This window comes from Bos indicus x Bos taurus, chromosome 26 (genome assembly GCF_003369695.1).
Source record: "Bos indicus x Bos taurus breed Angus x Brahman F1 hybrid chromosome 26, Bos_hybrid_MaternalHap_v2.0, whole genome shotgun sequence".
Lineage (NCBI taxonomy): Eukaryota > Metazoa > Chordata > Mammalia > Artiodactyla > Bovidae > Bos > Bos indicus x Bos taurus.
The window spans coordinates 10,632,446-10,645,648 of NC_040101.1; positions in this window are offsets into that span (position 1 = coordinate 10,632,446).

Below are 13,203 nucleotides of genomic sequence, written 5' to 3' on the forward strand. Positions count from 1 at the left end.
CCATGTTGGGTAGGTCATTCCACTGGGAAGAGATTCAGGCTCCTGGCTGCAAGGGAGGGCCAGACTTGCCTGAATCCCCAGCACAGATCCTCCCAGTGAAGCCAGGACATGGCACCCTGGATCGTAGGAAAAAACATGATGGCCTGGGAAAGCTGGGCCTGGTATTTCAGGTCCAATAAAACAGAAAATCCTCTTTATGTGTTTACACTCTGAGTAATTACATTTCAGGTGCCTCTGCTGGAGTGCTGGTGGTTAGGGAAAAAAAGAAAGCCCTCATTTGGTGCCAGAGGTCAAATGACTCTCACTGGCTGGCATGTGAAATTCAGTCACATGGAAATGGCCAGTGCGATGGGAAATGATCACCCTGAAGGTCTCGGGTAGAGTCGAATCTCAGTGAGTGGGAGAGCTCAGGCTTGGGGGCTGCCTACGACCTGGACTTCTGAGGGTCAACCAGGAAGACCGCAGAATATTCATTCTCCCTGGAAAATTGTTTTACGATTGTCGAATCTCTTTCCTGATGGCTGAGTGTAATGAACATAATGAAATTAAAAAAAAAATGTTATTTAACCTCATGGACTTCAGCTCCTGTTGTGTAAATGTGGACAGTATAGGATATAAACTAGAAATACCTGGAAGTTGCCTTTTTAAAAAAATATTTTATTTATTTGGCTGTGCCCAGCTTTACTTGCAGAGAAGGCAATGGCAACCCACTCCAGTACTCTTGCCTGGAAAATCCCATGGATGGAGGAGCCTGGTAGGCTGCAAGTCCATGGGGTTGTGAAGAGTTGGACATGACTGGGTGACTTCACTTTCATTTTTCACTTTCATGCATTGGAGAAGGAAATGGCAACCCACTCCAGTGTTCTTGCCTGGAGAATCCCAGGGACGGGGGAGCCTGGTGGGCTGCCGTCTATGGGGTTGCACAGAGTCGGACACGACTGAAGCGACTTAGCAGTAGCAGCAGCAGCAGCAGCTTTACTTGTGGCATGTGGGATCTAGTTCTTTGACCAGGGATCCAATCCCGGGCTCCCTCTGTTGTGATTGTGTAGTCTTAACTGCTTGGACCATCAGGGAAGTCCCAGAAGTTGCTTTATTTATTTATTTATTTTTTACTAAAACCTCACTACCCCTCTCAAAGTGAAGTGTTAGTCGCTCAGTCATGTCCGACTCTTTTTGACCCCATGGACTGTACATCACCATGTCCCTCTATCCAGGGAATTCTCCAGGCATGAATACTGGAGCGGGTTGCCATTTCCTACTCCAAGGACATCTTCCTGACTCAGGGATCGAACCTGGGTCCCTTGCATTGCAGGCAGATTCTTTAACATCTGAGCCGCTGGGGAAGCCCCACTAACCCCTCTAGCATGAAGCTAAGCGGTCAGTCTCTGGATAAGCAGCTTTGAATCCTGGCTTTTCCATTTGCTAACGTGAATCTTTGGAAAGTTATTTGCAACTTCTGTAAGCTTTAGGTTTCTCGTTTGTAAAATGGCTATAGTAATCCTGCCAGCCTCATAAAGTGACGGTGAGATTAAACTCATGCGTGCCATTGTCTGTGCTGTATCCGGCTTTCGGCACGGGCTAAGTACTCAAAAATGTTCATGTTTTTATCATCAACCTGGTGCTGTTTGTCACACTCAACCCAGGAAGTTTTGTAAGGGGAGAATTTTTGTTGGTCAGGTTTAGGGCCTTCTTCAAGCCCTCTTAATGCTGCCCCTCCAGACTCACAAGGTCTAGAGAAGAGCTCTAGGGATGGTACTTACGCCTTCAGATAAGTCTCCAGTGTGTAAATCTGGGCTTCCGAGAAGCACCTAAAACTTGAGGACATCACATGACCTTTATCTAAATCTCTTGGGTTTGCAAATGGAGCTTTGATTTCACAAGAAGGCTTTCTGGAACTTCCTGCTCCTGGTCCGGGCAGCACCGTGAGAATAGCCTTCCCTGTGTATTTTGGCAGGGGACGGCCGGAACACGGAAGCAGGGTGATGTGCAGAACTCAAGAATAATACAAAAAGACTGAAGTGATACTTTCTGAATCTCGAAATTTTTTGTTTGGGTTCATTTCAAATTTGAGCCCAGAATCATGAAGCTGGTTCTCCTGCACATCGGGAGGGCTGGGCTCCTTAGTCTCTGGGGAGTTATGCAACCCTCTTTCTCACTTGTTAATCCTACTCTTCCACACAATGGTGACTTGAAGTGCTCTCTCCTCCTCTCTCATTTTTCCCAAGTAAAATCTCTGTATTTCCTGGTCCTTTTAGGCTTTCCAGTGAGTGTTTTCAAGGTGACCTGTGTAGAACACAGTTATGAAGTTGGTCTTAGAAACTGAGTCCCTATTTTATAATTTTCCTTCCCAGAGCACTCACTCAATGAGCTAGCGTGAACGAGGGACAGCGCTGACCTTTAAGATAAGTTGATTTGCGATCCAGCAAGTTATTAATCTTTTAATAAGGAAATCTGTTAGGCGAAACTATTTCTTTTGGAGTGGAGCAAAGAACTATTAATACTTTGTTCTTTGATTCCTACTTGGAATGTTCCAACATTATTCCTGATACAATGCCACCTTCCAACTCTCCTAATCAAGTTTATTTGAAAGAAATATCTATGGGAAATCTAAAGATGTCATGTTTTATCATGTGGGCCTGATCTAAGTTGGGCTGATGAGATAATTAAGAAATACTTGCTGGGGTCTGAAAACAGGCTTTCACTGGTACATATTCCGTTCAAATATAAACTGGAACAATGATAAAGTGGAATCTAAATTAGATTTTCACTCCTGGTGGATAGCACTTTCAAAGGCTTTCCTGATAAAGTTTGAGTCATATGCTTTCAGATATTGATTTATCACTCTTAATGAGTGTTTCAGTTTTCAAAGCATTGGAACATTGGCTACTTCCTTTGGTGAGAAGAGAAGACTGTACTCTTTAACATGTATGCACGACAGATGTCTTGAGTACCTACTGTGTCTTACGAGGAGTATGTACACTGTTTTCCCCATCCAGAATATTCTCCTTTAACTACTTAGAATTCTTAAAGTCTACATGCATTTCTTCCTGTCTCTTGAGGTCCGGTGTATAAACATCACTTTCTCTAAGGAAGCATCGCATTCTTTTCTGCTTATTTCTTTGAGATAGTTTCCACCTCAGGCTCTAGCATGTACAGGGTTCTTAGTTGGTCAGGCATTCCTGAGAACATGGGACTTTTTCAGAGCAGGAAATTTATCTCTTTTCTCCTTCTTCTTTGTCTTTGCTTTGGACTTTTTCTGTGCTCAGAAAATGTTTGTTTAATGAATGCTGAGTGACCTTTGAAATAGGTGTTGAATGAATGGGTTGTCACCTCTTCAAAGAATGGATGATCTTAACAACTGGGAAGATGAAGGCTCGCATGGGCCCAGGGGCTTTGGCTGTTTCTGGGGAGTGGGCTTTGTCCACAGACCTCAGGGGTCTGGTGCATGCATGCGTGCATGCTAAGTTGCTTCAGTCATGTCTGACTCTGTGTGATGCTATGGACTGTAGCCCACCTGGCTCCTCTGTCCATGGGATTAGCCAGGCAAGAATAATGGAGTCAGTTGCCATTTCTTTCTCCAGGGGATCTTCCAGACCCAGGGATAAAACCCAGGTCTCCTGCATTGCAGGCAGATTCTTTACCATCTGAGCCACTTGAAGCCTGCCTCTGGTCCGTTGGAGGTGCAGCAAATGAACCACCGTGTGACAGACACACGTATTGCTAGCCTCTCGGCCATGGCAAAGGCTGGTCTGCCTGCTGCAACTCTTGGTGTTGTTCAGTTTGGTTGAAAGAATTAGTGATTGAGTTATTTTCATGTTGGGTAGTCATACTGCAGACAGCCACAATCCAAAGCCCCCCTCCCCACCATGAAATGAACGAAAGCGTTTTGGTCCTAAAAGCAATTCCTACATTTGTTAGGCAATTTCATGTCCAGTTAACAATGCTCAAGTTAATTTTTCATCTTTCTGTCTAAATTTTCCTGAATTCTTAGTAAATAGGATCAGAAGGAATGACATTTTACCATATTGCCAAATAACCAAGGAACAAAACCAGTAGTCATGGGGTGAGGAGGAAAAAAAAATCATGACCTTAAACAAACAAAAAAGGAAGAAAATCTCTAGATTAAAAAAACTTTTTTTAACTTAATATTTTAATTTGACATTTTTCTCCATTTACATTATATTCAAGAAAAAAATGCAGAATGAAGGAATACATAGCCTCCTCAAGGTGCTGTGTTGACCACCTCTGAGATCAAAGTCCCCCCTCTACCCCAATCCCCCAGGCCTGTTTTTCTAAGTCCACCAGGAAGTTCCTCAGACACCCTACCTGATGATCGTCTGGGCATGAGACCCTCCAGTTACCCGGGTGACAGGCTGATTCAAGCCTCACCCAGATGCCCTCTGTGGTCAGTGGTGGCCTTGATGGTGGGCTTTTAGAGAAGGAGCAAGTGGTCCTTTCACTCCTTCCAGCAGCCATATTGACGTACAGGCTCCAGGACAGAGCCACCTCCTCTGGTGGGGTCTGTGGGAGCTCCAGAGGCGGTCAAGGGCATCCGGCAAAGTGGTCAAGTCCCTCGGGATTTTCCTGGGCTGGCCAGAGGAGGGCCCAGGCACCTCTCCTGTCTGCTGAGGTCAGCCCTGTATCCTCAGCACTTTCAGGATTGTGGATAGTGGTCCAGGGTTTCAGCACACAGACCTCAGCCCGGAGGCTGCCTTGAGGCAGCACGATAGCTGAAGGAGCTTTGCCTTCATCTGCAAAGCAGAGTGAAATCTCTGGAAATCTCAGATAATACTGTACAAACCTAACTGTAAATATCTTTGTTATATATGTGTATATAGTATATATGCTGTTGTTGTTGTTTAGTTGCTAAGTTATATCTGACTCTTTTGTGACCCCATGGACTGTAGCCCTCCAGGCACCTCTGTCCGTGGGATTCTCCAGGCAAGAATACTGCAGTGGGTTGCCATTTCCTTCTCCAGGGAATCTTCCTAACCTAGGGATTGAACCTCTGTCTCCTGCTTGGCAGGAGGAGTCTTTTTTTTCCCCATTTTTTAACCACTGAGCCACGGGGAAACCCCATTTAGTGTATAGAGTACATTTACATGGCTTCTGTGTAAGGTTTCATTTAAAGAAACAATTCTTTGCTTCCAGCAAAAATTCAAGATCACTGCTATATTTAAAGGCACATTTTCTTTTATTCATCCATCTATCCATTCATCTATCTATCTATGCATCCATCCATCCATCGAACAAACACCTATAGCACCTCTTAGATGCTAGGCTTGATTCTAGGAGAGTCATAAATATAAACTCATTTAATCTTCACAACCATCCTAAGTGGTAGGTACTATCGTTGTTTCTGTTTTGTAAATGAGGAAACTGAGGTCCAGAGCACTTCGGGCGCTCCAGCCCAAGGCTGTCTGGCTGGGTCTGCCCTCTCAACCCCCTGAACTTTGCAGCCCTTCCCCGGGACAGATCCTCTGGGCTACTCTCCCTCCACAGGATTGGAGCCCTGGGATAAATGGCCCCACTCTTTCTGTCTGCTGTCAGGGTTGGTTCCACTCCATCATCTCCAAGGTCCCATTCATTATAAATGTCTGAGGCTCTGAAGTCAGGGCTTCCCGGGTAGCACAGTGGTAAAGAATCTGCCTTCAAAGGCAGGAGACACAGGAAATGCAGATTCGATCCCTGGGTGGGGAAGATCCCTTGGAGGAGGAAATGGCAACCCACTCCAGTGTTCTTGCCTAGAGAATCCCATGGACAGAGGAGCCTGGCAGGCTACAGTCCACAGGGTTGCAAAGAGTCAGACATGACAGAGCCATGCACACGTGCCACCTTCCCAAACCTGAAGTCAGAGGACTGGTCACTTAACATACACAGTCCATTTGATTCTGTGGAAGCCAGCAAGAAGGTCCCAGGGGCAGGGATTCCAAGACCCACAGCAGATGTGGGTCCCAGGCTTCAGGCTGGACTCTAGACAGTGCTGACAAAGGCCAAGCAGCTATTAGATGACAATGAACGTGGGCCACTGTGGACCATTAGCAGCATGAACCGATGTAACTCAGCTCTAAAAAACAGAAGGTCTGCTTTCCATTGCCCATCAGCTGGGAAGGGAGAGGCAGCGACAGTTATACTTTATCTCACTGCAACTTAAAACAGCTATGCTTCCACTGAACTGACATTGAGCAACCCTTAGAAATCAGAAGTGATTTACTAACTGCTAAGTAGTCAGTTGTGGTCATAAGTTGCCTAAGATTTTATTAAATTTTTAAAGAGATTTTATGAATGTAATGAAGTAGAGAATTAGAGAATCAATAAAGGTGTGGACTCTATTTTTCCTATAGAAGGGATCAGTTATATTGTTATAGTAAGCTGCCATATCAGGGGGAAAGAATATCCTTTTAGGAGAGCAAAAATGTTTTAACTGACTATATCTTTAAAGGCTCTAGTGAAAAGCGATGGCTTAAAATGACTCCTACGCATTAACCCAAGTTTCTCTGATGCTGCTGCAGTGTGAAGCTATACAAAGCATGGCTTAAGTAGGAAAAAAGCAGTGCCATTTTCTGTGTGACTCCCTGAACGTTCACAAACTCCAGTGTTATTTAGGAAAGAGGGTGGCAGGGAGAGATGGAAGGAAATTTGAGGAAAAGAGAAAGGTGTTTCCTCTTTAGGCTAAAATCTCCCTTGTGGCACTGGGGTGGGGCTGGGCCAGGCCTGCCTCCACACACATCTCTGCGCCTCTGCGCTTTGGAGATCTTTTGCAGCCCTGATCTGACTCAGGGAGGGAGACGTGGTGGGGTGCCCTGCCGGGCTGGCCTGCACAAACCAGGGACTGGAGATCTTGAGGATGCGGGTGGGTGGAAGCCGTCATCTTGTGCAGCAGGCTTCACAGGACTTGTGATCACATCCCCATTCATTCAGGAAGTGCTCCATGGTCACTCAAGTGCTGAGCCTCAGAGCTGGATATTGAGAGCAAACCGCAAGCAGTTATCATAGAATGTGAGACGTGCCACAGAGGGGTATGGTAACTGGAGGGCAGAGGCTGACTGGGATTTGGAGAGCCAGGAAATTGTTCACAGACAGGGCTGTGGGACATTTGAGCTGGATCTGAGGAGCAAGCAGTGGTTTGCGGGATATGGGGGTAGTTAGGAAAAGACATTCCATCTCCAAGCCTAAGCACTGAAGACTGATTTCTCACAGAGAAATGAGAGCAACAGCCCTTTGATCCTTTGGGCAGCTTTGAGGTGTGGGGAACAGAGTTAGACTAAGGGAAGAGGTTCCTCACTTATCCTTGCCCCTTCTTATTCCCTCCCCCCATTTCCTTTGTTCCAAATGAATGTATTGGAGGGCTTCTCTGAGCCAAAGCTGGTCCCCCAAGTCCTTGTTTCCTGAGGGTAGGGCGCCTGGCTCCACTGTGCCTGCCTCCTGCTATTCCATCTGTGGGCGATCCCTTCCCGCTCTGTCATGGTTGGTCTGTGTGACTAAGGGCGTATGGCAGAAACAGCAGTATGTCACCCCTGAGACTAGGCTATAAACAGAGCGGGTTCCATCACAGGCGTGTCCGCTCCCCCCTGGGTCACTTGCTCTGGGGGAGCTAGTGGCCTTGTCACAAGGACACTTACACAGACGTTCACGAGGTGAGGAATGAAAGCTTCCAGCCAAAACCTTGTGAGGAACTGAAGCCTGCCGACAAGCACCGTAAGTGAGCCGGGAAGCAGAGTCCACCCATCCCTGACTGATCCTTCAGATGAGACCAGCCAGCAGCCTGACTGAAGCCTCAGGGCCACCTAGTTTAGCTGTTCCTAGATTTCTGACCCAGAGAAACCTGGTCTAATAAATGCTTATTATTTTAATATGCAAAATTTGGGACTAATCTTTTATATGTTAATTTGTTGTTGTCATTCAGTTGCTAAGTTGTGTCTGACTCTTTGTGACTGCGTGGACTCTAGCATGCCAGGCTCCTCTGTCCTCCACTATCTCCTGGAGTTTGTTCAAATTCAAGTCCATATGTGTGTGTGCTAAGGTGTTTCAGTCGTGTGTGACTCTGTGTGACCCTAGGGATGGTAGCCCGCCAGGCTCCTCTGTCCACAGGATTCTCTAGGCAAGAATACTGGAGTGGGTTGCCACGCCCTAATCCAGGAGATCTTTCTGACCCAGGGGCTGAACCTGGGTCTCTCATATCTTCTGCATTGGTAGGCAGATTCTTTACCACTAGCACCACCCGGGAAGCCCTCATGTCCGTACGGTAATAGATAACTAGTGTAAAAGCTACCTACCTCCTTTCATCTTCATTTACTTTCCTATTCCCACTGTCCAAAGTTGGCATTTCCTAATCAAGAATATGTCTGCTTGAAGTATTGGTCTCAGGTTTGGGCAGAGCTGCCTTGCATCAGGCCCCATGCTTAGGAAACCCAGTCATGTCTCTTTCCATGGGCTAAGTATCTTCAGGGCCAAGAGGACTGCAATCTTCACTGCCTGACTTCCACATGGCAACTATCCAAGTACCTGGGACTCTCTGCTCAAAGGAAACCAAACCTGCTTCTGAGACCGGGAGGCACCATCACACAAGGCTTGATCACACGAGGGTGAACTCTGCTGTTGGAAACAAACCTGAGTTTGTGGGTATCAAAGGGATGACTATTCCTGAGGATGCAGGTAGATCTTGGATATGTGGGCTAGGATGTCCACACAGGTGCTCATAGGACCCTCATGGGGTGCAATGGTGAGGGATTAAGAAGATAAGAAGACCAGGCTCCAGGCCTAGGTTTGGTTCTTCCTCTTCAAGATACTCTAAGATACTCTAAGGATTCTACATCTGAACCCAGCCTTTCAAGTGTGAACTTGCCCTTTCAAGTCATTAAAGTGACAGCTGCTCAGTCGTGTCCGACTCTTTGCGACCCCATGGACTATACAGTCCATGGAATTCTCCAGGCCAGAATACTGGAGTGGGTAGCCTTTCCCTTCTCCAGGGGATCTTCCCAACCCAGAGGTCGAACCCAGGCCTCCCGCATTGCAGGCAGATTCTTTACTGGCTGAGCCACAAGGGAAGCCCCCAAATACTGGAGTGGGTAGCCTATCCCTCCTCCAGCAGATCTTCCTGACCCAGGAATTGAACCAGGGTCTCCTGCACTGCAGGTGGATTCTTTACCAACTGAGCTATCAGGGAAGACATATTTATAATTAGGAAGACATATTTGTTGAGGTAGGAGGACAGAATGGATTTTAGTTAACATTTTGGATTTTAGTTAACAGTTTCTGATTATAATATATAACTTTCAAATATTTAGATTTATGGTATTTATTATTTTTTATGGGCCTTACAAATGTTAGAGTCAGTCATGGCCACTTGGTCTCAAAAAGGAATTTGTGGAAAATAGGTCTTTGGAACTAGAGTTGGTCAACCTACAGACAAGAAACACTTGTCTACCCGTTAGAATCCAGGATAAATGGAAATAGAGAAATCTTATCTATTTATCTAAATCTTCAGTTCTATCTATCTATTGTCCATCCATCCAACCATCCATTTACCCACCTGCCTATCTAAAAATTCCATTCTCTTCTAGAACATTTTTTCCTAAGAAAATTGTCCACTCTATACAACACTTCTTATTTCCCTTGTGTCCACCTCACCTATTTCCTTTGGGTCATTCTTCTTGGTATTATTTTTTAACAAATGGCTGGCAAGCTGTTATACACACACTAGTGAATTTGTGGGATTATTGGATTTCTGAACTCAGTATCTCTCCTGTTCCCAATTAGAAGAAAACTTCTGACTCCTCCACCATTTTTCATGCTGGAAAATGCTTCCTCCCTGACTTGCTCTTTTTTGTGTCCTATTACACAGAGCTTCTCCATTCTAATCCAGGACCTGACATATTTTACTGGTAGAAGAAGTGATGGGATCTAAATTTCTCTGCCTTTTGTTGACTCTGAAGCTCTTTGTCTCATTTGTTTGTATGTGGGTATTCAAACCACTGGGGGAAAGATATAGAAAGAGAATCATTTTCTGTTCCAGCTGGAACTGGGACCTTAAACATAAACCATATTGAATTTGAAAATGGCCCTCTAGTTTTATCAAGCTCATAGGAATCTTATCGCATTCTTGTGTTCTAATGAAATCCAAAAGAGACTGGCTGGCCATTAGTAAAATCAGTGACCATTAAACAATGCTCAGGTTACCCGACCGTATCTTTCCTTCCCTAAAGTATGCGATAGCACCATTTTAGTAAATATGATACAGGAAAGCAATTTTCAAGTTATTTCCTGATATTTAAAAGCATTTAATAATCTACAAGTCGAATATTTTGGAGTTACTTTCTCAGTCAGTATCTTTATGTGCTCGCTCACACACACACACACGCATGCGTGCACACATATATGTGTATTGATTTTTTTTTTTTCCTTAAACTGATTTTTATTCTGCAGTTGTCCCACATGCCTTCTGGTCATGGGTTTGTCTATGAGAAATGTTGGTTCCCGAAGCAGTTGCAGCATCAAACAGTCTGCATAGACAGAGTGTTCCAAGTTATCAGTGTAACTCTAAAAGACACGTTTATTTAATCCTGACTCGTAGGACTTAGGCCATCAAGACCCTCCTTCTCCTTTGCCAGCAAAGTAATTGCTACCACATTTAACTCCATGAATGTGGTGCCATTTCCCTGCAATTGTGGTTAACTAAGGAGAAATCCTGAGACACATAAACCCTGGTCTCTATGAGACATATACGTATGTCATTGAAATATGAGAGCTCGCCATTACAATGGTATCCTTTTAGAGAGCCAGAGCTGTCCCAGGCTCCTTGGAATGGTTCTTAAAAGACTTTGGCAGTGCTGCGAGCTTTTCTTTTCTTGTTTTTTGAGGGTGGGGGTTTTTAGGGATGGAGAGAAGCAAATGGGTGGGGGAAAGTACTTATTTATTATTATTTTTTATCAGGATGCTGGCTTTATTCAGTGGGAGCCATTTAGGCCCATTTTGGGGCAGGGGCCTTAGAGTCTGACCACATTTGAAACGGTCACCCTGTAAATGTTTCAATTTGTTGATGGGCTTCCAAGGGGAACATCTCCAAAATATGGCGACTGATGACAATCACCGCATGGAGATCAAAGCTCCCGTCCTCTGTCTGCTGACACCTGAGCACATTATCAGAGGGAATATGGAACTGTCAGCAGATGTCAAGGAATTATTCACCGGAGATCTAATAATGAAATATAGGGAGCTAGAAACATAATCATCCATAAAAGCACATATCATTTGAAAACTGGCTTCTAACCTAAAGACTTCAGCCTGGCCGTGCCTGGCAGCCATGTTGGATTTGTAGCTCCAATCAGGGCGTTGGTCCGTCTCTGTGTTCATGCGCAGGCGCAGCGTCTCCTCTGGCAGATGCCAATAGAGAGCCATTTCCATACTCAATTCACTGTTCATTTGAGTTTCCAAAAGGATCATAAAATTCAGGAAGTAAACAGACACCAGGGAGAGCACTTCAGCTCCAACATACACATGTGTGGGACATCACATCTGTGTGATCATATTCTTATTTTGGAAATTTGGAAAGCAAGCTAATTGTAACTGAGCCCTTCTGCAATGTCTCAGAGTTTTCCAGTCAGCACGCACGAGTCCTTCAGTGCCCAGCTAGGTGGGCAAAATCTGTCTTCCTTTTAAATGTGCAGGTTAGGAAATGGAAATAGTCTGGATAAAGGGTAAAGGGAGAGAGGAGGTTTGTGAAAAGAGCAAGTCATAGTGTCTGGGTCCAGGTGTGGGAGGCTCTCATTGATTCTTCCGTGCTATAAATATTTACTGAGTACCTTCTATGTGCCAGCCCCCGGGATGAACAAAACAGGATGACTCCTGCTTTTACAAACTTGCCCTTCTAGTGGGGGTGACAGGCTTCAGATAAACAATCACACAGACTTTTAATGCAAACTATGATAACTGCTACTGTGGTGAAGGATAGGGTGCTCTAAGGGAGTGAAAGTAGGGGACCTCATTTTGGGTTGTCAGGGTTTGGGGGGTCACTGAGGGATGTCCTGTGGGCTTCCCTGGTGTCTCAGTCTATAAAGAGATTGCCTGCAATGCAGGAGACATTCCACTTCTGGGCTGGGAAGATCCCCTGGAGGAGGGCATGGAAACCCACTCCAGTATTCTTGCTGGAGTATCCCATGGACAGAGGAGCCTGGTGGGCTACAGTCCATAGCCTTGCACAGAGTCAGACACAACTGAAGCGACTTAGCACACATGCATCTATGTTTGAGGGATGTCCCCTTCCCCAGGAAGTGGACATTTAAAGTGAGGATTGAAGCCACAGTTGTCCAGGGAAGAGAGGGGCAAAAACTTTCTAGGCTTGAGGAAAGGGTATGTGCTGAGGTCAAGTTACAAGAAAGAGCTTGATCTGTTGAAGGTCTTGGCTGGATCCAGAGGGAGAGATGCAGAGAGATGGTGGAGAAACAAGGAGTGGGAAGTGGGGCAAGGATAACAGGAGGTTGGTTGGAAGCAGTGAGCGTGTCTCAGGGAGAGGACTCCATTTCCCATCTTCACAAGGAATAGAATGGAACCTCCTTTCAGTTCCCGTGAAGCTTCTGATTCAACTTGGGGAAATAAAATATCCTTAAGGCAATGTAATAAAAATATCCCCCTCTGTACTGCATCCAAACAGGAATTCTAAACCTATTGCTGATATAAATCACTTCCCAGAGTGTGTGGGTGGGAAACTTCTGTCTTATTGTTTCAGTAATCCTGTGTCTACTAGTTATTGTACAGAAATAAATCCCCAGAAGAACAAGGCTCATGTTAGAGTTGATCCTCTGGGAAGATTTGCAACAGATCTATTCAGTTTTATTTTCATATACTTCCTCATGTCAACAAATCTCTGTCATTTCAATACATCTCTATCTGTATTCCTTTAGTTATTTTGAAACACACAGATTTCAGGGGGGAAAAAAATTCAAGTCCTTGAGGTAAATGTTGTAATCAAACTTTTCAAACAGAAGTCTTCATTGAGACTATTATCAAAGAGACTCCAAATGAGAAACTAGAAATAAAATAGAACTTCATGTACATCTCTTCCACCTCTTCCGAGGTCTAGTGGGAGTTTGGCTAGGTCACCCCAGAAGAAATTCTGTGAAATTATGGCTGAAGCAGCAGTCTGAACCACAGTCTTGAGCTGTCTACTATGTGATGGGATTAAAAAACAATAACAACAACAACAAC